At 39.6% G+C, this 25,209-nt stretch overlaps 1 pseudogene; it reads left to right on the forward strand.

The window, feature by feature from the left end:
• LOC121086053 overlaps positions 1-25,209 on the forward strand; it is a 31,066-nt pseudogene that overhangs the window by 4,077 nt on the left and 1,780 nt on the right.

Below are 25,209 nucleotides of genomic sequence, written 5' to 3' on the forward strand. Positions count from 1 at the left end.
GTCTCCCCCGAGACACCAGTAGTGCAAGTATTTCTAAGTGTAAGGAACCTTAGCTCCTCTGACTTTCCACAGTGATGAAAGTATAGAAGAACTGAAAATCCAACCTCATTTTTTGGCAGCAGATAACATGCATTTTTTCTAGTTGATATATTTTATGCAATGCAAGCATTGCCATGATGCCCTTCATCAAATTTCTGCCTTGTAAGTTAAATATGGGGTTCTATAAATCTTTATAAATTAAATTCAGTACAATAAATTAAGAATTTGTAGACAACAGAACAATGCTTAAGATCATTCTGGTTTTGTTTGAATGGGAGAGTTAAAATATTTTGCATCTATACAAATAATTTCTGCATTCACTATGAAGAGCTAACTGCATATGGAACAGCAGGAGCTACTGCAGAGGAAGTTGTGGCAGCAATATGAACCATAGCAGCATTTGGAGAACAGAAAAAAGAAATTGAAAGGTGAAAATAGAGTTTCCATATGTTGGCTATTTTTATAAGAGTGGCTAAAGATTTTTTGCATTTTTTCATCTCTACTGATTTTTTTCTTTTATCTCCTTTTTCATTAGTTTCAAAAAACATCACGAGACATGCAGAAACAGTCCCTTTCCCAAAGAGAATCTGATCTTACAGGCCTCATAAACCCAGTGAGAGCTGTAAGTCAAAAAGACAGGCACATAGCAAGAAAAGGCAAGTATAACACTAAGGTCACAAACCACGGTCATGCACATGTATTTATTTGTATTATACTATGGAACATCATTCTTGCCATCTTTTTTTCTCTTTTACCTAAAGATAACTAGCATGACCACAAAAACTGGCAAAATTTTTTCAAACTCAAAGTTCAATAGTAATTGGGTCATCTACAGAAGACACATACCATCCTGTGACCTGCTTCCCTCTTTATGCTCTGCCTGCCACTGCTCCCTGCCTCAGGTGGCTAAAATAAGCCCTTCAGGTATCTACACCTGGCTTCCCAGTTCACCCCAGCATCTTTCTTTAGTTACCCACTGCTGTTAACCACCTCCCTGCCTCTCATCACCTCTTTTTCCCACTCACCTTTATAGCACTATTTGCCAGCCACTTGCTGCTATGAGTGCACCGAGCGTGATGTAGGTTTTTCCTTGTGACTCAGAAATGGGAAGGACGTACCATGTTACCGGGACCAGGTCCTGCTATTATAGCAAACAAATGTGTCATCTAGCCCTCCTGCTAATAAGTGGAAAAGCTCCATCCTAAAACCAGGTAAGCTTTTTGACTCTGGTGCTGCAGGGAGGATATTCTACTGCTTGAGTGAAGACTGGGTGTCCCTTTCCAACAAGGTATGTGCACAGTTCCTATATATTAATTTGTTCCTGTAGCAGCACTGAACCTTTTATTTAATAATTCTCTCCCACAGATTTACTTTCCTGTGCTGTTTATAGAAATAAACATAGACTCTTTTAGGTAGTATTTTGCTAGGCCAACCAAATTAGGTTATTTTTGTTTTCTCATATGTTAGACGTTTGCCATTTCATTAGTCATCTTTTTTCTTTATTTTTGTCATCTTTTGTTTCACATAATTATGGTTCATCTACTTCTCTTATTACTACCCTCCAACACAGCGTATCTAATTCTGTAAGGTGTTTTGATATTCTTTTGTCCTGGTCCTCTCACTGGTCCTCTGTAATGTTTCTCTCAGTTTTGTACCATCAGGAAATTTCACTATCTTAAGTATTGTTTGCATGCCCAAGTCACTAATACAAGTAAAAATAATAAATCACAAGACTGACTGAACAATTCAGGTTGCCAGCTCCCTTACTTACTACATCTCCCTGCTGAACACTGCTATTTTTCTTCAAAGAGTTTCTTACTTTACTGTTCTTTTACTACTTCACAGCTATTAACTAAATTAGCAATTTATCCTATGGCTTTAGGATAAATTGGCATTAGATGGCATTAATGAAGTCCCAGTGGGTTAGTTCTACTGTGTCTAGCCTCTCCGGAAAAAACAGTATTAAAGAAAAGTAATTGGGTTAATCCTTCGCTTTCGTAACTCATGACACATTTCATTTAATGTATTTTCTTATGATTTTGTTTTATTTTCTTTTTTTAAATTTTATTATTTTCTTCAGAATTAGTTTGCAAGCTTTGTGTGCTGTTTTTGACAAGATAAAAGCTTACAATTTCTCAGGTTACTGTTTCTGTTGTAACCCTTCAGTCCTGCGGCTCTATCCACAATTTGAAAATAATCACTAAAAGTCTTTGTGCTGGACCACTGTTATGTTTGCCAGTTTAGAATAAAGAGTTCGTGATCACTATAAAAGGCAGGTGCCCTCCTTACCATTTTTCATTTCAGGTCAGATGTGGTAATTAAAATACTCTAATTCACACTGGTCACTCGACTTTTGGCACCATGCACTTTTGTGGGTTTTTTCTACTGAAAATTGAAGCTGAACTGCAGTTTCAAAGCTATTGTTGGTGCAACTATCATCTCGATGCTTTTTAATTTCTAAGATCCACAAAATGGAAAACCATTTTTGCAGACTTTTTTTGGTGTATGTTCATGTAATTACATGAACTCATTCAACCTGCAGTCATTTTATCCTTGATTTTTATTTGTAACCAGCTTTAACTTAATAGCCTTAAACTAATTAAAAAAAAAAAAAGCCCTTTTATTTGTTCAGTGATTACTTAAACTTCTCAGCTATCACTTCCCAGAGGACATGAGCTATGCAACTATTGCTGCCATTTGATTTTTTTTAGTCTGTATTTATGATGTTAGTGTCTCTTACAGTCACACATTTCCGACTGAATTGCTCTCTCCGTCCATGTCCAAATCTAATCTAGACTGTCAGAGACAAACACTATCCCAGTAATCTCTCTTACAGTCATTCCCAAAAGAGATTTGGATATAAATTGATCTCATTTTCTCCATATCACTCTCTCTCCTTTCTTTACAATATACTGCAACACTCATGCAATTACTCCATCCTTGTTACTTTCTTTCTGATCCAACACCAGTATTTCCTTTCTCCTGTTATTGATTCTTCTACTCTGTTGACTTTGCTGTACTTCCATTAATCTTTCTGTACGTCAGAGTTGATTTTGGAATTCTTAGAGTCTGTCACAGATTTTACACTTTCTTCCTTCAGAAAGTTTATCCTCAATCCCAGACGCCTACTACAAGCTACTCAGATGGAGTCTGTATGTTAGGAGGTGGTATCTTTCAGCCAGTTCTTCCTGGTGCTGTGCACTACTGAAAAGAGCCTGGCTCCATCCTCCTGGCACTTGCCCGTAAGATATTTGTAGACATCGATAAGATCTCTTTTCAGTCTTCTCTTCTCCAGGCTAAGCAGGCCCAGCTCTCTCAGCCTTTCTTCATAAGGGAAATGCTCCAGTCCCCTCATTGTCTTTGCAACCCTCCGCTGGACTCTCTCCAGCAGTTCCCTGTCTCGAACTGGGCATCCCAGCACTGGCCCCAGCACTCCAGGTGCTGCCTCACCAGGGCAGAGCACAGGGGCAGGATCACCTCCCTCGACCTGGTGGCCACACTCCTCCTCATGCACCCCAGGATCCCACTGGCCTTCTTGGCCCCAAGGGCACCCTGCTGGCTCATGGGCACCTTGCTGTCCACCAAAATCCCCAGGTCCTTCTCCACAGAGCTGCTTTCCAGCAGGCCAACCCCTGGCCTGTACTGGTGCATGGGGTTGCTCCTCCCTAGATGCAGGACCTTATAATTGCCTTTATTGAACTTCTTTAGATTCCTCTCTGCCCAACTCTCCAGCCTGTCCGGGTTGATTTGTCCCATGTGATAACTGCAGGAACCCTTCTCCAGCAAGGGCTGCAAAACCTGCCCAGGAAACTGAGCAGTTGCTTGTGTGTGATGGCTATGCCAGGCTTGCTGTTGTCACAGCTACGTTTTAGCAGAGTTTGAAATATCTAAGCTGCTTTTCCAACATTAGCTTGTGGTAACATGGACATAAAACCTAAAGAATGCCCTCAGGCAGGCCTGTTCTATTTAGCACCTTTTATCTTACATGTTTATGTGTAAGAAAATATTGTGAGGAGACTTTAATCTTCTCACTTCAGTAGGCAACAAAGTATTTGGCCCAAAGTTGACTGAAATCAGGGAAATGTTTCCATTTGCAACTTCAAGTTTTGGATCAGGCTCTTAGCTTTTATCCTCTTCCCAGGACTAGCTTCCATGTAAATGTCTAACACTGTAATAAGTATATTACCATGTGAAAACTTGTGAAACAAAGACTTACAATTGTGTTGTAAAGTAGCTTAAGGGTTTCAACTAGGTTATCTCAGTTCATACTTGGTCATTTTGACAACATCTGAATCTCACAATTAAAAATATTCTTGATAAAAATGGCAATTTTTAGAGGTTTTAGTATTACTGAAAGAAAAGAATGATTTCTTTACCCTATGGTTCTGAAGTAAGAATAGTCCTGAGAAAAGTTTAATGGGATATCAGCTCTCCTACTTCTTTTAACTAAGAACCTCCTCGTGGTGGCTTCCTACTCGGTTACTTGTAATGACATAATATGAGGTTTCATATAAATATGTAAAAATGAAACTCTGAACTCTTTCTCCTTGATACCTGAAAAAGAAATATCCAGGGCAAGGTTCCCTTTCATCTCATTACACAGAGGTTTGCAAATGTCTTTCTGCATCTTAAAGTTTTACAGAAAGCTACAAAGAAAAGCTCCATAGGCTGACAGAGGTGTAAGAGGGAAAGAAAAGTTCTTTTCCTCTATGGCTGCAGTAATTGCTATGTGGCATCTTCACCACCTCTCTGAGACTAAGCAGTACATTTGCACGGAAAGCAGACCTTCATTTAGGTATAAAATGCCACATTTTGAAGGGATGAGCAGAAGGAAGGGTGTCTTCATAGTGCAGCAAAACTGCACATCTTCCACAGTTTCACATATAGTCCTTCCTCTTTCTTATCTAGAGGTCCTTGCAAAAATTTACTGTAGCCTTTAGAGTTTCTTCAAATTTACACTGATGTTTTTATATACTGTTATGTTTTGGGTCACATTTCTTACATGCACAGGTACTGAAGGGCTTGAATCTCAAGGTTAGTTGTGGCCAGACAGTGGCCCTGGTTGGTGGCAGTGGCTGTGGGAAAAGTACAACTGTTCAGCTCATCCAGAGACTTTACGATCCCAAGGAAGGCACGGTAAGGTACCTCAAGTGAGAGGACGGCTCTGTGTCGTTGCAAGTCTAGTTCTGGCCTGGCCGGCCTTGTTCCAATGACATGGTACGGTCTCCCCTAAGAAGGCATGTGCCAGCCTGGGGAGAGAGGTTCCTTGACCAAAACACTGAAGTAAATTTTGGTCTGCTGCTTTTTGTTTAGGTTACCATTGACGGGCAGGATATTAAGACATAAACGTAAGATATCTGCGGGAGATCATTGGTGTGGTGAATCAGGAGCCCGTGCTATTTGCTACTACCATTGCAGAAAACATTCGCTATGGCCGTGAGGATGTCACCATGGAAGAGATTGAGAAAGCTACCAAGGAAGCCAATGCTTTTGACTTCATCATGAAGCTACCCGAGGTAAGCAAACCAGCTGTCCCGCTGAAATAATTTCTCCTAAAGCTTCTTGTGCCAAATAGTTCCTTAGAAGGGATTCTGGTAAACAGAGGATGCTATGCCTGGAGCTGTGAATATGCCGAGCTTCCTTGTAACTTTTTGGAAGAATGCCAGTTTTAAATCTTTAGGTCATGACTTGGTGGGCATTTGAAGAACCGTTAGAATTCCAGGGACACAAATGATTTGGCAGGTATGTCCAAGCAGGTGTTTTAGAGGAAGGAGAAGATGCTGCTGGGGCTGCTGACCCTGATGTGCCTTTTCTTGACGCTGCCTTTCTTTGGCGAAAGGACTGTGCCACTGAGTATTATTCCAACATAAATGTGTGTGGTTGTCTTGTAGAAGTTTGAAACCGTGGTTGGAGACAGAGGGGCACAGCTGAGCGGGGGCCAGAAACAAAGAATAGCAATTGCCCGAGCTCTGGTTCGCAATCCTAAAATTCAAAGCTGATGTTCCCTCATCAAGCAGAAGGATACTGAATCAGTTGTGCAGACAGTACTGGACAAGCTCCATATTGATCAGTAGTGAAATGTTTTTGTAAGTGCCCATGGAATTCAGTTAATGATTTTATGGGTAGGCGTGAACGGCAGCAGGCTTTCCCAAACAAGCTTTCATCTTTAGAGCAGTAGAAACCTCAACATGGACTAAGATCTAAATATTTCCAAACAGTTTTGGGGATCTATGTTTGCTATGTTCTTATTAACACCCAGCAAAGTATATCAAAACCAGCTCAGGGTTTTTTTCAAGAAGAGCTGCCACATGTTGACTGCTGTCTAGACATAACTTATAAACCACATAGACAATTGAAAAGAATAGTCAATCCTTTATTTCTTGTTGTCTGCTCTAAGCAAGTGCATGAACAGTTTACAAAACACTTCCACCTATTCCTCGGGCTGAATCAATCATATTTGTTTCGTTTGTCCCTCCTCTGTTTCTCTCTCACTGTGCATCTATGCTTATGCTCTGGGTGAATTCCCACCATTGCATAAACATTTCATCTTACCTATGGACAAGATATTTAGAAAACATTTTTCCACCATACGCCGTTCTGCCTCAGGAGAAGTACCTTACTCTACCCGCTGTGCAGGGTTGTATCTGGAAGAGTCAGACAACAGAATCTACATTCTTATCTTCAAAGATCTTTTAGTCCTGATTTTTACTTGGATGACTAATTGCCACTAATTTCAGCAAGAGTTAGAGTCTTTGTCTACTAGTCATAATTCCTGATAATTTCCTCTATTCTGTAAAACTACACTAGCTGGCACTTGCAAGGATTTTTCTCCTGACCTATGCCCTGTAAAGGAGGGCAGAGAACTGCTGATTGAGAGAGATTTTTTGGGATCCCTACTGACTGCTGCAATACAAAATTTATACAGCTAGCTCTAACAAGTTACTTAGCTTCTCACCTCCCCCAGCTATCTTTAAAATATGTCATATGGTAAGATGAATGTCCCTGTTGACATTTCTGGCAGAGCATGCCAGAAAATCTTGCTCTGACTAGACTCCCTTTGATTGCTGATGTTAAGCAAGACAAAGCTCAGCTGTTCTGTACCAAGCGTTCATCCGTCCTGTTCTTGCCTACCTTTTCCTCACTGTGCTAAGTATGTGCCCCTATGGAAGGTTTACATCAGACCTAGAGCAGACCACTTTTCCCTACAGGCTTTGCCAAACCTCTGCTGAATCTTTTCTTTACTGTTTTCGTGGATGGGGTGTTCTGCTTTTTACAATGAAGGACCTGAACTTGATTTTCTTCTGCATTTTGATGTGACTTAACTTTATAAGAACACCTCAAACACAGTGAAGTTTCCAGACTACCAAGAAAATGCATACCATTTTTTATGGGATGGTTCGAATGGCTGTCATTTCCAGTTCTTAAAATCATATGACAATATTAAGGTATCAGGTTTAGCTGGAAATTCATTGAGAATATTCCACACATTACCATTTTATATCCTAATTGTAAAACATTTATTAAGCCATTATTCTAGCAGTTCAAAATGTTAAGTGAAGATTTTTAAACTGAATTATATAAAGCTTGGATTCACTTTTTAGGTCATTAGATATTAATACCAATTTATCCAAGTGCACACTGTCACAATGTGCCTGTAAAAATATCTTTGTCATGTCAAACTACATACTTCTAGGATTTATTTTATTATACGTGAGTAATTAAAAAGATGAAAACCCAACATGGGTAATGGAAGTGTGATTTTAAGTACCATTTTAGAGAAACATTTTTCAGTGAAGTCAAGTAAGTAATTTAGAGCAAGTAAAGTTGCTAAGTGATTAATTTTTAATATTTGTGAAATGCTTTGAAATAGAATTGTCAGTAACATGCTTAATGGTAGCCAGTCTTTTCTCAGCGGAAACTGGATATATAACCTGGGAGTTATGGAAGGGGGAGTGTCAAAATAGAACTTCTAGATATTTGAGTTTGGAAAGGAATACTCTGACATAAAAAAACCAGAGTATCTTGATTTATATTTTCAAATAAAATATGTTTTGTGGTATTTGATTTAAGTTATGTTTTTCCTTTAGTTTACCTCAGAGGAACTGAAAGATACTGTGAAATTCAAAATTTCTCAGTTGACAATTTTGATCTTTACTATAACACCATTTCTAAGGAAAAAATTTCAGTTAAAATATTTTGTTCAACTATATTATGAAGATTGGAAATATTATATGTACCTGAAAATGATAGCGTGAAACCATTGTTACGCTGTTTCCAGGTATGGAAAGGGCGTAATACACTTGTTATCGCTCATAATTTCTCAACAGTTCAAAATGCAGATCTTATAGATGCACTTGAAAGTGGTGTCATCACAGAACGAGAGACTCAAAATGAATTAATAGAACAGAATAGAATTTACTACATGCTTGTTAATATGCAGGTAGTTTTTTCATGAAAAATTTTTGTAGCTTTTGTCATATTGTGTGCTATTGACCTAACTGGATTGAATTGCTCCCAAAGGCACCTCCAGTATTGCAACATTTTCTCAATAAAGAAACCCTAGGGGGGGCAAAGGCTTCCCTGAAGAGTGTTAAACTTCATATTAAGAAAAATTAATATTAAGTAAAATGTGCAATTTTAATTCAAAGTTGTGAATTGCAGGAATTCTAAGCAAACAAGTTTCTTTAAAAGTACAACATTAAAACTCAAGTATGTGAGAAAGGAAAAATGAAGATTGTGGCAAAAATGAAGTTCTGAGGTTAACTGCTTCTCAGACTATTTTTTCCAAATCATAGAATTATTAAATAGCTCAGGTTGGAGCAGACCTCAGTGGCTCATCTAGTCTGACCCCCGTTGAATGCAGGGCAGACTCTGAGGTCGGAGCAGGTTGCTGAGGGCTGTATCCTGTTGTGTTTGGAATACCTCCAAGGATGGAGACTCCACACCCTCCAAGTCAACTGCTCCAGTGCCTCCCACCCCCATTGTGAAAACTTAAAACTCTTATGCAAGTACTTTTGCAAATCACCAGCACCTTAGTGACTCAGGCTCCTGAAGTTTTGTCATTCAGCCATGGTCTGTTTTGAATAGAAGCTATCTCATGAACTTCTCAAGTCATTTCTCTGAGGCCTTAACTTTGGAGCAGCTGGAAGTCTTGCTCCTGTTCTTCATGGCTCCCTCTTAATGTTGAAAGTTCTTCTTGTTGACATACTGATTATATTTTACTCTAAGGCCATTTTTTACAGTTTTTACATTTTAAATAAAAGGGCTTTCTGGTGAGTCTTTTCAGTTAAATTAGTTAATTTTCCTTTTTGTTTTCAGAACAGTTTAACATGACAAAAAATAAGGAAGAATCCCTCTGTGGCTAAAACTTCCCCCCTCCCCCTGCTCCTTGTGTTAGTGTATTCAGGAGTTTTTCACTGAGTATACAGAGGACTTAATGAAACTTCAGTACCCGACTGGGTTTTGTAAAATTGCTCAGTTCTTATCAGTCTTCCATTTACTTAATAGGAGTTGTTGTTGGTTTTGTTTAGAATTGATCATCATTTGAAAGTACAGGATAATATAGAATCATGGAATGGTTTGTGTTGGAAGGGACCTTAAAGTTCATCTAGGTCCACACCCCCTGCCGTGGTAGGGATGCCTTCTGCTAGATCAAGTTGCTCAAAGTCCCATCCAGCCTGGCCTTGAACGCTTCCAGGGTTGAAGCATCTACAATTTCTCTGGGCAACCTGTGCCAGTGTCTCAACACCCTCACAGTAAAGAATTTCTTCCTAAAATCTAATTTAAGTCCACTGTCTTTCACTTTAAAGGCATTCCCCCTCATCCTATCACTACATGCCCTTGTAAAATGTCCTTCTCCAGCTTTCTTCGGGTACTGAAAGGCAGCTGTAAGATCTCCCCAGAGTCTTCCCTCCTCCAGGCTGAACAGCCCCATCTCTCTCAGCCTGTCCTCTTATGGGAGGTGCTCCAGCCTTTGGATCATCTTTGGGGCCCTGCTCTGGACCTGCTCCAACAGGTCCATGTCCTCCAGGTGAGGTCTCCTGAGTGCAGAGTAGAGGGAGAGAATCACACCCCTTGACCTGCTGGTCATGCTTCTTTTGACACAGCCCAGGACATGCTTGGCTTTCTGGGCTGCAAGCACACGTTGCTGGCTCATATTAAGTCTTTCATCCAGTAATACCCTCAAGTCCTTCTCTGCAGGGCTTCTCTCAATCCATTCATTTCCCAGCCCATATCCATGTTGAGTTGCCCTGACTCATGTGCAGGACCATGCATGTGGCCTTGTTGAATTTCATGAGGTTTGCATGGGCCCACCTCTCTACCCTGTCAAGGTCCCTCTGGAAGGCTGTTTTTAGCATCACACTGTTTCATTTCAGACATCCGGAACTGATGATCAGTTACAGGAAGAAGGTAATACACCAGCTGCCCAGAGGAAGCATGGAAGTGATCGATACTGACTGGACAGAAAAGAGAATCCACTTTGTAAACTTATAAAAAGGTTCAGAATACAGGATGATGAACTTGATATAAGAGCTGTTCAGCTTGTGAGTGTCTCTGTATTCCTACCTGCATGTGTTTTCCATAACTAATGGCATAAGAAAGAAACGTGATCCTGCTTTAGAGGGAGTAACTTTTTAACAAAATATGTGAAGACAGCCTACGTGTCTGCTTAAAAACTCATAAACTGACAAAATCACACAGGAGTTCTGTTGAAACAGTCTTTCCCCCTGAAGGTAAAATTAATTTTTTGTTGTGATACTTCAAATAGTTTATTTGAGTAATATTATGAAACCATATTACTTACATATGTGAATAGCCTAAATAGCAAGCTAATTCTTTTGATTATAGAACAATAGTAAAATGAGGTAATTAGTTGTATAACTCAAACACATCCTGAATAGAGAATAATTACTATTTTTGTCTAAATGTTTTGCTATCTATTGTCTAAAATGGCTGTGTTAGCAAATAAATTCCTGAAAATGAAGATATAATTATCAAGCTGGATAATGACCTAAACGAGATCATATTCAGCAATGAGTAAGAAGCAATTATTTTAAATTCAATACCAACCTGCTTAGAAGATATGATGTGACGCAAAGCCATGCAAAAGCAACAAGATGAGCTGGCTGTGAGATAATGCTTCTGAGCAGACTTTTCATTATTGAAAGAATTTCTGTAAACCTGAACTTATGGTGTTAGAAAATGAAGTTACATTCTCAAGCAAGCAACACTTTCTTTGTACTGGTGTGAATTTTTTCTCAAACAGGGTTTCACATTTGGCAAAGCTGGAGAAATCCTTACAATGAGGCTTCAATCTTAAAGCAATTCTGAGACAGGTAAAAGCATTATATATTTAGGTTTTTTTGAGCTTTAGAAACGCTTGTTTGTTCACATGCTGTAAAATGTCTTTGTGTTTATTTCAATAGTCATACTGTGATCATATCCATAAAGACATCACACTGATTTCTTTAGCTCCATTTAGAAACTGAAGTTTCCAAACAGACGTAACACCATCATTTCTTCAACCCATACAGCTGAGTGAGGCTCTCCTGGTCTCCACAAAGGGTCGTTTCCTCTTTGAGAAGTTCCAAGAGCCAACCTGAGCTGCAACAGCTTCCCTTTCACTAACCCCTTTCACTGGAGACCCAGATGCCTTTTCTTTCTGGTTTATATTGGAAGCAATTAAAGGATACCTCCTTGGAAATAAGGTCCCATGAGAATTTTTTTACTAGCCCAGGAGGAAATGAGGTCTTTAAGACCATGCTGAATCTCAACTGATCCCTGGAGGAAGGGCTTGAAAGACCCTAAAGATAACAGTGAGGTTTTCATGATCTGAGTATGTCATTATGTTAATTTTTCTGGTGTGAAAACAGCGTCCGCCTGCCATCACGTTGAGGTATCGGGTACTGCAGCAGTGGGACATGGGAGGGTTTTGTGTATTAGCAACAACACGTGGTGCATTCTCCATATCATGTAACACCAAAGCAGACACCTGGCTATGTGAACCTCCAGCCAGCTTGAAACTGGTTTTTTTAATCTTTTTTTCTTACTTTATTTAAGAATACAGTACTTTACTGCACTTAAAAATAACCCTTCACCTTCAACGGAACACCAAGAAACCAAAATGTAGCATGTTTGTTGATTTCTAAGGGTTATGCATTTATACACTAATGATGGGGAATATAAAAGTTCTTTCAGTAAGCTTACAAAGTTATTACACGAAAATACCATACTGCTAAGAATTATGTATGTATAAAGTAATAAAAATACATAGATTGTTTCATTATAATGATCTTTTGGGTTTGATATTTGGCAAATATGAAGGAAAGGTATTTTATTTTTACTTCCTGGGTTTGAAACAGATGTTTTGCATGTAATTCAGACATTTTAGTTTTCAAGTAAGTGGTTTATATTCACTTATCTCTCAGACCAATTATCTGAATTGCTAATGAGATACAAAAGTATATGATTGATAAGATTTTTTTCCCTGAAAATAGTCTTCCAGATGAGGCACAGGTAGCCTTGAGTAATCTCCAAGCACTGCCTAGCATTTTACACATCTTCTCAGACACCAGAGGTTTTGCAGCAACACTCAGACTTTCAAAGTGCTTCACAGCAGACTTACAGATTTCACAATACTTGTGACAGAGAATTAAGATGTATTTTTAGTTTTGTAACAGGAGAAAAAATAATATTAGTCTTTACAGATATATAATATACATCCAGGTGATTGTCCCTAAATGGCAGGTGCCTTTGTATTGCTATTTGGCAAGCATCTGATTGTCAAAAACATGCTAAATTCACATGCAAAAAAATATTGTCAAGCTACAGTTAATATTAAATAATGTGGTGGTGTGTTTGTTATTGCAAAAAGGTTATACGGATTGTTAACACAACCTAGGTTTGAGGTTTGTGTTCCCATATGTTTATTAAACATTTAGGTCTATTACATTTATGGTTACATGGAAAGAACACTGTATTGTGTGTCTCATTCCATTGCAATGCAAAGTGATTAAGTTCTTTTATGTAACCTATTAGCTGATGTGCACACTAAAGTTTTTAAGATTATAATAACTCTGTTTCATGCAGTAGAACAGCTGGTTTGATGATGCTAAAATTAGCACTGGAATATTAATTACAAGACTTGCTAATGGTGCCTCACAAGTGAAGGAAATAACAAGCACTGGTATTTTTCATATCTAGTTTAGTATGGATTAAGTTACAGACTGATTTGATAGATAGAAATCCTGCACACACAGTGATCTGGAAGCTGTTACTATTTATTAAATATCTTATTTATTAAATAATATTTATTTTGGTGTCACAGAAAAAATAATGTATTGAATATGTTAATATCTAAAAATAAATATATTTATAAATATATTAAATATTAAAATTAATATTAGGTAAGATAGGTATTTTATATACATATGCATCCTCACTTTTAGTTCATACTAATGTTCAGTCCTGTTATCACTAGTATAAATGAGTCATCCAAGGAGTCTTTTTATTTAAAATTATTTATCCAACCTGCTTAGATGTCTAGACAGCATTGTATTTCCACACTAAATGTTACAAATATTGACAAAGTGCTTAAGTGTATGCCTCAAAATGAGGGTTGCTCTCATTGCAGCCCAGTTTTCCACATGCTTCAAGTTAAAAGTGATCAGAGAGAAAAAATAGTCATATCTCAGACTCCAAGTTAGGAAATGGCATGCTTCAGGGGACCTGGCAAGCTTGAAGTCATGGTTCTACATATGAAAAATACAAGATCTATGAAAGGTCATTGTGTTTTCTTGGGCAAAACCTGAAAACAAGGACTGTAAGTCTGAATGAACAGATGGAAAGAGAGCAGGAAGACTAGATAAGATACAGAAGACTTGATGGAACAATTTGTACAATAGAACATTTTTTCAAAAGATAAAGCATCCAATTCTACAGAATATTTAGACCAAATTAAGCACTTTCAGATGTCCTCTGGTGAACAGATCTCAATTTTCTAGGTAACAAATACTTCCTGTCTAGTTTTCAAATAAGGAAGAGAGTAATTTAAGATGGTTTTATTCTTTTCCAGACTGACACTAATTGACCAAAATGTAGCTGATGTTGGGACTTGGAGTGTTTTGTTGTTGATCCATGGATGGCAGCTGACTAATCTGCTTTTAGCCATGGTGCCAATTATTGCCCTGACAGGAATGATTCAAACGAAGATGCTTGCTGGACATGCAAAGAAAGAGAAGGAACTGGAAATCACAGGAAATGTGGGTTCAGTGACATTTTTATCTGGTTTTATGTTGCACTACAGTGTTGCTTAATAGGGACATTGGTGATGGATCAAGAATATACTCCTCAAAGAGTCAAAGTCTACTTTGTTGCATTGCTCTGACAAAATGCTGATACAGCAAATATGAAGCTGAAAATTGAAAATGTGAGTTATTTATTTATGTTCTCAAATAGTTTGTAACATTCAGAGCATACTAAGCATTTTAAGTGTCCTGGGTCCCTTATGCCTGTCCCAAGCCTGCATTCGAGTTCCCTATACTTTTCCAGCACACAGCTTTTTTTCCTTTCCTTCATTTCTTTCTAGCTTGTTTCCTTTCAGAGACCCTCTCTTTTACCTGTCATTTATCTTTCTCTTTCTCTCCGCTTGCAGTTGTCTGTGGGCTTAGTATAAAAAGGCACGGTATAGACACCATCGGTAACACAGATGCCTGAAAACGTTATGCTGACAGTGTAGCTGACCATGCCCTGCAATTTCTTGCTCTGATTTTTATTCCTTCCCCTCTCAGCTGGGAAGGGTAGCAGGAGCCTGGGAATCTCCTTCAGAGGAAAATGTGAGCATGGCAGCAAAGAGGGAGGGCGTTAACCTCATCTCATAACTTTGAGGAGAATTGTTTTGTCACTTCCCAAGATGTGCTGTCTCAGGACAGACTGTGTTTTGTCGGGACTGGGTTACTGACACATCCCAAGCAGAACAGCACCTGTGTGATCTTCCTTTCTGTCCCTCTCATTGCTATGGTCAGTTGTGCAGAGGAGTCTGGGCACAGCAGATCTTGTTCTCTCTTTCCATGATCTACGTTAGGAAAGTTTCTCAGAGGCGTTCCTGTGCCTCTGGGCTGATTAGAAAATGGTTTTGGGTGTTTACTCCTAGCCCTTTCAAGCTAAAATAAAAAGGGAATTCTACTTGGTTTTGCCTACCAGGCATTTTGGTATAAATCTATAAATCCAGTGAAAATGCAACAGTTAAGAGAATTCAAAGGAATGAACTCATACTTTATCTATCATGAATCCTACAACAGTTTTCAGCTGAGGCTTACAATGTTTGAATTTAACCAAGTGTCCTGGTTTCAGCTGAGATAGAGGTAATTCTCTTAGTAGCTGGTGTAGTGCTGTGTTTTGGATTTGGTGTGAGAACAATGTTGATGTCATACTGAGGGTTTTAGCTCAGTAATTTTTGCGAAGTAATGTTTATACTAAGCCAGGGACATTTCAGTTTCTGAGGACCTGCCAGCAAGAGGGCTGGAGGGGCATGTGAAATCAGGAGGGGACACAGCCAGGACAGCTGGCCTAAACTAGCCAAAGGGACATTCCATCCCATAGAATGTCATACCGAGTATATAAGCTGAGGAAAGAAGAAGGAAGGAGGGTGGGATGTCCAGAATGATGGTGTTTCTCTTCCCAAGTAACCATTAACTGGTGGTGAAGCCCGGCTTTCCTGGGGATGGCTGAACCCCTGCCTGCCCGTGGGAAGTGGTGAATGGCTTCCTAGTTTTGCTTTGTTTGCGTGCGCGGCTTTTGCTTTACCTGTTAAACTGTCTTTGTCTCAACCCATGTGTTTTCTCAGTTTCACTCCTCTGATTCTCTCCACCACCCTGGTGCAGGGGAAGTGAGCAAGCGGCTGTGTGGGGCTTGGCTGCCAGATGGGGTTAAACAATGACACCAAGTCTCACAAGACCCAACAACATCTGAAATAAATATCCAGTGCAAACATTGTATGACCTGGCTAAAATTGTTGTTATTTTCCATGTCTCTCTGCAGATCATATAATGATTGCACTGGCTACTTACCAGCCTTGGCTGATAGGAGTGGTTGGGAAAAGGCAAGAGAGGGTAATGCAATGACCAGGAGCGAAACTTGGAAACCTCTGTGAGCCCACAGGTTGGCTGTTAGGAAAAACAAACAGTCCAAAACAACCTTGCAAATTCATTAAAGGTTGTGAGGAAACTGTAAAGCTTCTCAGCCTCAAAGTGTATTTAAAGTAGCTGTGCAGAGAAAAAAATTATCTGTCTATAAAACTACTCTTATCAGTAATACAGACATAAAGGAAACATGATGTTTGTCTTTGTAGGGGAGCCAGATAACATTTACATGCAGTTAGGTTAGGTTTTCCACGTTATTTAATTATTTCAATATCTTACCCCTCATGTTACTTAGTCTGTTGTGGTTTTTATTTGTAGATTTTCTAAGCATTTATTCTTCTTATTGTATAGAAGTAATGATGTGGAAAGAAGGGTCTGCTAAATGCATGGGTATAGTTTAGCTTTTGGAGGTTAGCTCTTTTTGTTTAGAGCTGCTGGGCTTTGCCTTTTTCTTACTGAGTTGGAGGCTGAGATTCATGTTTGCTTCCAAGCTATTTTCTACATTTACAGCGAAGGCTGATAATTCCCAAGCTTAAAGGTGTTTGGTTACACATTAAAATAAGAAGTTAAAAGATACTAATTTTTAAAAGACTATATGTGTTGAAAATAAGAAACCTGTTCTTCTTTACATGATAAGGTAATCAAAATAAAATTCAAAATACTGTCATAAAGTTTTGCTGAACAGGTAACCCTATTGAGTGCATTATGCACTGAAATATTTCAAAGATATCTCATAGTCAAGTTGTTTACAGCTGATTATCATTATCTCATGCCAAATTCCTTGGAGACTACTTGTAAGAACAGTTGCATGATTGTTATGTGATGATTTGAATGTCTGGTTTTGGCAGACTATATTAATCAAAACAATTTTTTGCAGATCCCCAGTTTCTGGTAAAATTTAAAACATATGTACTTCCATAGCAATTCAGCAAAATGTTTCACACTCAACATATCAAGCACACCTGAAGGAAAACAAGCCCTAGGCATCTATTTTTAGCTCTAGGTGAAAATCTACTCTTCCGTTTACAAGAGTGGTTCTTCTTGGAAAATTGCCTGTGGAGAAATGCCGTCTTCACACACCAGAGATAAAAATAAATTACTCTCATTAAAAGGTAGTGCAGAAACAACATAGCTAAAAGAGGGTAAACGTATCTCATGCCTTCTTTATGAGCAGCAGAATTCATCATACACATACTTAATGGAGTCAATTAGCTCCTGGCACAATCTGCGAGCATGTGATTTGGAGCAGTACAGACACTGTGAGGGCTTCTGTGAAGGTAGTGGGATTCCACAGCATACAAATCTCGTGGGTGACAATATGTGAGAAAGAATTGAGCTCAAGTCCCAGGTCCTAGGTGACTTTCTCGACAGTGGATAATTTTAAATTTTCTTCTCCCGTAAAATGAGTACATTGGAACTAAATTATGAGCTTGAATAAGTATAGTGCTCCAAGAATATACTTTAAAAATTCACTTTCCAAGATGCTTTACATTTTGAGTTTTGATTTGACCGATTCTTGGCCAAGGCTAAATCAGCTATTGTTATTAAAAGATTTGCTGATGCTATAATTAACTACAAGTAAATCCCCTTAATATTTGGGGAGCATTAAGAAAAATTAAGGTATGAGCTTCTACTGGTTTTCAGTCAGGACTGGGTACCTAGCATGATTAATGTTTTTGGAAAACTTTTACTATTTTTTCTTCTGTGGCAAAACAGGAAGATTTTCAAAGATAGAAAATTAATAGTAATTAGATGCCAAGCTGCCATATGGGCCAGGAAAATCTGTCTCTACATTTTTAGGAATGGCCAGTAGTTTTGATTTTCTCCTTTAGGAGCTTTGAAAGACTGCTGATTTCCCAAAAATGCTGAGAATACACACTGGGAAAGATCATTTATTTCTGGGTGAGCTCACAATCACTAGTTGTTTGGACATATGTTTACCCTGCAGTTCCAAATGCTTTTGCAGGTGATGTAGGCTTGTTCCGTTTATCCTGACTGGGCTCCTGCAGTGATGACAGCTGCATGGCATCATCCTGGTGACAGGTTACACAAGCCCACTGGAAGAAAAACTCCTATTGCTGGTTTGTGCTGAAATGTATGCTGTCTCAACTTCGCTGCTATAATCCACAGTAATTGTATATATGTAACAGCAGCATATCTACAAATGTTGCAACTATGCTTTCAACAGTGTTGTAGACATACTTCTATTGCAGTTATTCTACTTACTCGATTATATTAAAAAATTTCCACATAATCTTGTTTTTCTGCTGATGAATATCTGTTATCCAATGCAGATTGCTTCAGAAGCCATACAAAATATTCAAACTGTTGTTACTTTGACTCAGGACAGAAAATTTGAGTTTATGTATGGACAAAGTCCGCAAGCTTAATTAACACCAATAAACTGAATCATAATTTATCTTTGTCAGTGCATCATAAAATCTTTCATTCCAAACTCAGCTCTGACATAAAAGTTAAAGATGATCTTTCCCTTGAAGCTAGTGTTCTTGACAGTTTAGGTAATCTTCTAAATTACTTTTTTTTTTTTTTTTTTTCCCCAAAAAAAGTCTCCCTGATATTGTTATTTGCTGCCACAATTCTGGGAATGGAAGGCTTTATTAATTCTTATAATCACCAGCCCTTTCTTCTGAGGGAATCTATTGTTTAACAAACCAAAGGCAGTGTTTACCTGTACGTTTAGGTAAGATTCCTATAAAGATCAGTTGTATTTTACCAAGGAAGGAACCAGAAAGTGGACCTGCATAGCAGTTTCTGTATTTGTTCACTCTGCTGTTTTATCAAAAGTATTGAAGATCATGTGAAACCTCTTGAATTTTCACTTGCTTTGATTCAATGTAAGATAAAACACAAAGGTGTGGGGTTTTTTTTCTGTTGATTTATGCTTCGTAGCAATTGTAAAGTTCTTGATTTGTTTCATGTGTCAGTTAAAATTTTGAATTGCAACTGTATTATAATTTTGAAAATATTTTAATGAATGTATGAGGTGAAAACAATACAAATTATACATGATCAAATTCTTAGAGCAGTTTCTTATTCTGTCCCAATAGTCTCAGTGCTTTTTGCAGACAGAGAGGAAACTGAAGCATAGAGGAATAATGGTATCTTAGGTTAGGATCTTACAAAGAGCTGGAGATTATTTTACTTTTAAATAGTAAGGACTCCTTTGAATTACAGGATACTTTTCACATTCTTGATTGCTACAAATGAATATACAACATGATCATGATTATGTGTTTTTTTCTGTAACAGAAATACTGTAAAGGCCTACAGGAGGTTCCTGGATTGCTTTGGTAATAACTTCCTTCTCCAAGTGACAGAGGAGCCAGCAAGGGCAGGTACTATGTTGGACCTTGTTCTCACTGACAAGGAGGGGCTGCTGTGGAATGTGAAGCTCAAGGGCAGCCTTGCTGCAGTGACCATGAAATGGTGGAGCTCAAGATCCTTAGGGCAGTGAGGAGGGCACACAGCAAGCTCACTGCCCTGGACTTCATGAGAGCTGACTTTGGCCTCTTCAGGGATCTGCTTGGTAGAGTACCATGGGATAAAGCCCTGGAGGGAAGAGGGGCCCAAGAAAGCTGGTTAATATTCAAGGATCACCTCCTCCACGCTCAGGAGCGAGGCATCCCAACAAAGACAAAGTCAGGCAAAAATGCCAGGAGGCCTGCCTGGATGACCAAGGAGCTCCTGGACAAGGCCAGACACAAAAAGGAAGCCTACAGAGGGTGGCAGCAAGGACAGGGAGCCTGGGAGGAATACAGAGAAACTGTCCGAGCCGCCAGGGATCAGGTTAGGAAAGCTAAAGCCCTGACAGAATTAAATCTGGCCAGGGACATCAAGGGCAAAAACTTCTATAGGTACGTCAGTGATAAAAGGAAGACTAGGGAAAATGTAAGTCCTCTCTGGAAGGAAATGGCAGACCTGGTTACCTGGGATATGGAGAAGGCTGAGGTACTCAACAACTTTTTAACCTCAGTCTTCACTGGCAAGTGCTCCAGCCACACCGCCCGAGCTGCAGAAGGCAAAGGCAGCAATGGGAGAATGTAGAACTGCTCACTGTAGGAGATCAGGCTGGAGATCACCTAAGGGACTTGAAGGTGCACAGGTCCATGGGACCTGATGAGGGGCATCTGCAGGAACTGACAGATGAAGTGGCTAAGCCGCTACCCGTCATATTTGAGAAGTCATGACAGTCCGGTGAAGTTCCCACTGACTGGAAAAGGGGAAACATAATTCCCATTTCTAAAACAGGGGAAAAAAGGAAGATCTGTGGAACTACAGACAAGTCAGTCTCACTTCTGCACCCAGCAAGATCATGGAGCAGATCCTCCTGGAAACTGTGCTAAGGCACATGCAAAATAAGGAGGTGACTGGTGACAGCCAACATGGCTTCACTAAGGGCAAAGTGTGCCTGAGGAGTTTGGTGGCCTTCTATGGTGGGGTTACAGCACAGCTGGATAAAGGAAGGGCAATTGACATCATCTACCTGGACTTGGGCCAAGTATTTGACACTGTCCTGCAAGACGTCCTTGTCTCTAAATTGGAGAGGCATGGATTTGATGGACGGACCATTTGGAGGCTAAGGAATTGGCTGGATGTTGTACTCAAAGAGTTGCAGTCAGCAGCTTGATGTCCAAGTGGAGACCAGTAATGAGTGGTGTTCCTCAGGGGTTCTTATTGGGACCAGCGCCAGTTAACATCTTTTTTGTCGGCAACATGGACACTGGGATTGAGCGCACCCTCAGCAAGTTTGCCGACACCACCAAGCCGTGTGGTGCAGTCCACACACTGGAGGGAAGGGACGCCATCCAGAGGAACCTTGACAGGCTAGAGAGCTGGGGCCATGTGAACCTCATGAAGCTCAACAAGGCCAAGTGCAAGGTCCTGCATGTGAGTCAGGGCAATCCCAAGCACAAATGCTGGTTCGGTGGAGAAGGGATTGAGAGCAGCCCTGAAAAGAAGGACTTGTGGGTGTTGGTTGATGAGAAGCTCAACACAGCCCAACGATGTGCGCTTGCAGCCCAGAAAGTCAACCATATCCTGGGCCGCATCAAAAGAAGCGTGACCAGCAGGCTGAGGGAGGTGATTCTCCCCCTCTATTTCACTTTCATGAGACCCCACCTGGAGTACTGCATTCAGCTCTGGGGCCCCCAACATCAAAAGGACATAGACCTGTTGAAGTGAGTCCAGAGGAGGGCCACAAAGATGATCAGAGGGCTGGAGCACATCTACTTTAAGGACAGGCTGAGAGTTGTGGTTGTTCAACCTAGAGAAGAGAAGGCTCTGGGGAGATCTTACAGCAGCCGTCCGGTACCTAAAGGGGGCCTACAAGACAGCCCTTCTTACAAGGGCATGTAGTGATAGCACAAGGGGGGATGGTCTTAAACTGAAAGAGGGTCGGTTTAGATTAGATATTGGGAAGAAATTCTTTACCGTGAGGGTGGCGAGACACTGCAACAAGTTAGCCAGAGAAGCTGTGGATGCCCCATCGCTGGAAGTGTTCAAGGCCAGGCTGGATGGGGCTTTGAGCAACCTGATGCAGTGGAAGGTGTCCCTGCCCATGGCAGGGGGCTGGAACTAGGTGATCTTTAAGGTCCCTTCCAACCCAAACCATTCCATGATTCTATGAATCTTTGGATTTTCTTTAGCCTTTACACAAGCTATTATGTACTTTAATTATGCTGGGTGTTTTAGGTTTGGTGCCTGTCTAGGAAGAAATGCACATATACAGTTTAAAGATGTGCTTTTTAAAGTTTTTGGGGTTCTTTTTTGTCCATGTGGGACAATGTTTGATTTTCCTATAGGTAGCATGAAGTATAGAACTGAAAAAATTAATAAGGCTTCTGTCTTCCATTCTTCACCCTTACATTCCCTTTCTTTCCTTACACCATCACAAATCCAAAATAACTGATGCTTTTAGACTGTGTTTAGCTACCTACATACAATTCCCCTTGTAATCAGGGTAAAAGGAAGGCAACATGAAGACAGGCAAAGCAAAGCCATTCCTTGTTTTCATGGCCAACAAGGTTTCTTTAATGATAGAATCACATGTCTTAAGCTGTAGGAAGCGTAGGTGGACAGCTTAAAAGGTAAGTGGAGCAAGTCACCAGCAAAACTGAGGTGAGGAAATTATGAGCCCTGGGACAAGAGAAGTGGAGAGTAGGAGAAAGATTCAGCAAACACCCAATCTGGAAAATGCCCAACCAGAACTGAAAAAAAACTTCTCCAAGTGTTTCCAGTGAATTGTTCCCACCAACTGGCACCTTTCCAACCTTCTCTTTCCTCTCTCCCTATCTCCAGTGTCTAACCTTGTCTTTTGTTCTTCTCCCTGCAGCTGAAATCCCTGTCTGCATTTGCCAACAGCCACCTTGTCTCCCACGCACGTTCCGTGCTTGCTTTCATCACTTGCCACAGTCTTGCCTGGTAAAAATTGCTGCTGAAGCTAAAGCTGCTTCTTACCCTGATTAGACCAACCCTTCCTCAAACACCAGCATTGCCCTCCCTTCCCCTGTGTGTTCAAGTGAATCCCTTCTTGCGTACCTCCTCCCCTACTGCTCTTTGCTCTTCCTGGATTTCATGCCTCTTTCTCATCTCCCATTTGCCTTTTTCCTTTTTCTCCTGAGCTCAAAGATTTGATTGTGCCTGGAACACTGGGCCCCTCAAAGGAAATGTGGAATGGCAAATTTCTCTGTAATCCTCAGACTGCTCCACAGCTAATAACTTCAGTTTTATAGATGAAGAAACTGAGCTGCAAGGAACTATACACCCTACCACACCTCATGAATTAATAACAGAAACAAAAAACATTCATGGCTAATAACTCCAGACAAGTAGGCAAGGAGGAGAAGCCTAGAGTGCTGCTTTTTTTCCTACACACAAATTACAGATTCTCTCAGCAAGGAAAACAGTCACCGAGTTTGCAGTAGACAGTTCATATCCTATCTCGGCTTTCTTAACGAGTAGTTATCAGAAACCCCTAATTGGCCCATAAAAGCTTTTCTTGCCTTTGCCACATCAATGTCAATATCTTTTTCTCCTTATCTTTACAGAGTTTTTCAGCTGCTGTATTTGGTGCAATGGCATTAGGACAACACACTTCTTTCACTCCAGGCTATGCCAAAGCCAAAATGTCGGCTGCTCGTTTGTTCATGCTGTTTGAAAGAGCACCCTCCATAGCATCCTCCTGCACAGAGGAAGGAAAGAAGCCTGTAAGTAAGCACAGTGTTATGCACAGCACAGCATACCCCTCCAATTTATTTCAAGCCTGGTTTTCTCCTTTTTTTTTTTTTTTCTCCCGCCCACATCATAGCTACTGAGAACGAGTACCATGTGAGGCCTTTCACATCTGACTCTTCCAACCAAACGGGGGTTAAGCTTTGCTTTGTATCTTCTCCTGCCAAAACCTCTGAAATATCTTTAAGAGCTAGTGGAAATAGGGTTGATGCAGCAGAGATAATTTTTCAAGACTCGCTTGCATGAAGCTACCTGAGCATGGATCTTGAACATATAACTAGGCCTCTAATATTTCACCAGAAATTTTTGAGGGATAACTTATTTGCAAGTTGTCCATAATAGATTGTCGCATACTTTAGTAATCAACAATGTATATGAACATGTGGGTGCATCTGGCCTGTTATATAACAAAGAGGACAAAACATCCCAGACAACTATCACATATATGTTACAAACTTTGCATTTTTTATGTGTATGTATGTGTAGAGATGTGCATATATATATATATACACATACACACACACTAAAGAAAAATAACTGTGAAGGCTGATGAACTATCATACATTTGAGCTGTTACGTTGATTGGTCATTGCATATGTTTATATTTACATTTTATATATACTCATTCATATGAAATGTCTTTCTTCTTGTGTAGGCATATATCCGTATTACATATATCATGTTACATTTTATAGTAAATTAATTAGAAAAGATCTTTAAGTAGAAGGATTGATTCTGTGCACAGATCAAAAATAATACATTATTTTCGGTATTCTTAAAAGGACAAAAATGAAAAAAAATCAGCAAAGAACATGCCAAGAATCTGAACGAGATCATTGCAAAGCAGACAGAAGTCAGCCACTTAAGAGTTATTGTTACTTTTGAAAAAGTAAGCTTGTTTAACAGATGGTGTAAGAGAATCTGTCAGAATTTGTGCTTACAGAACAGAATTTTAATTAAAATATGTGTGCAGAGTAGAACATTTAGGAGAGAATTTGCGTTTTCATAATAGGTTCCCACTACATATTAATTCCTGGGGAAAAAATGAAGTCTGATCCTTTGGAAAAATTCCCACTGACCTCTTTTATGAATGCTCTTCATAGTCTTTTATGATCTGTTACATTAGCCTAAAAAATTGACCTATCTCTACTGTTTCAATCAGAAAATGTTTGGTGGAAACATTACATTCAATGCTGTGGTGTTTACCTACACAACCTGACCAGAGGCCAAAGTGCTTTGCAGCTTGAACATTAACGTAGAAAAGGACAAATTGTGGCTCTTGCTGGTAGCAGTGGCTGTGGAGAGAGCACTGTGCAGCTGCTTGAGAGATTTTTATGATCTACGCAGTGGAGAAATGGTAAGTGTTCCACATCAAAGTGTAAGCTGCAGGTGCATGACACATGCTTACTCAATTTTATTAATATCATTCATTTGCTTTTTCCCCCCCTTTTAAATAATCTCATTGTACGTTTGCTAGTGTAGCTACTCACTTTTGTCAATGTTTCTAATACTATTTTTTGGTAATATTTTTTAAAATTAAGGGCAGGAACACATGGATTTTCAATATTCTCTATGCAATCACAGGGAAAGTAGGAGGAAAGTAGAATTTCTGAATTTCCCGTGCCATTTCAAGTTACTACAACAAGATCCAGTGGAGAGAAGTTGCTACATTGGTTTGACCAGAGCCTACTGGTATCACTGAGGTTTAGTTTAATTACAGTAAGGGTGAATTGTTGGGAATTTAACAGCAGCACTGCTTAGGGTAGCCACTTAATTTCAT

The sequence above is a fragment of the Falco naumanni genome, chromosome 4 (genome assembly GCF_017639655.2).
Source record: "Falco naumanni isolate bFalNau1 chromosome 4, bFalNau1.pat, whole genome shotgun sequence".
Taxonomy (NCBI): domain Eukaryota; kingdom Metazoa; phylum Chordata; class Aves; order Falconiformes; family Falconidae; genus Falco; species Falco naumanni.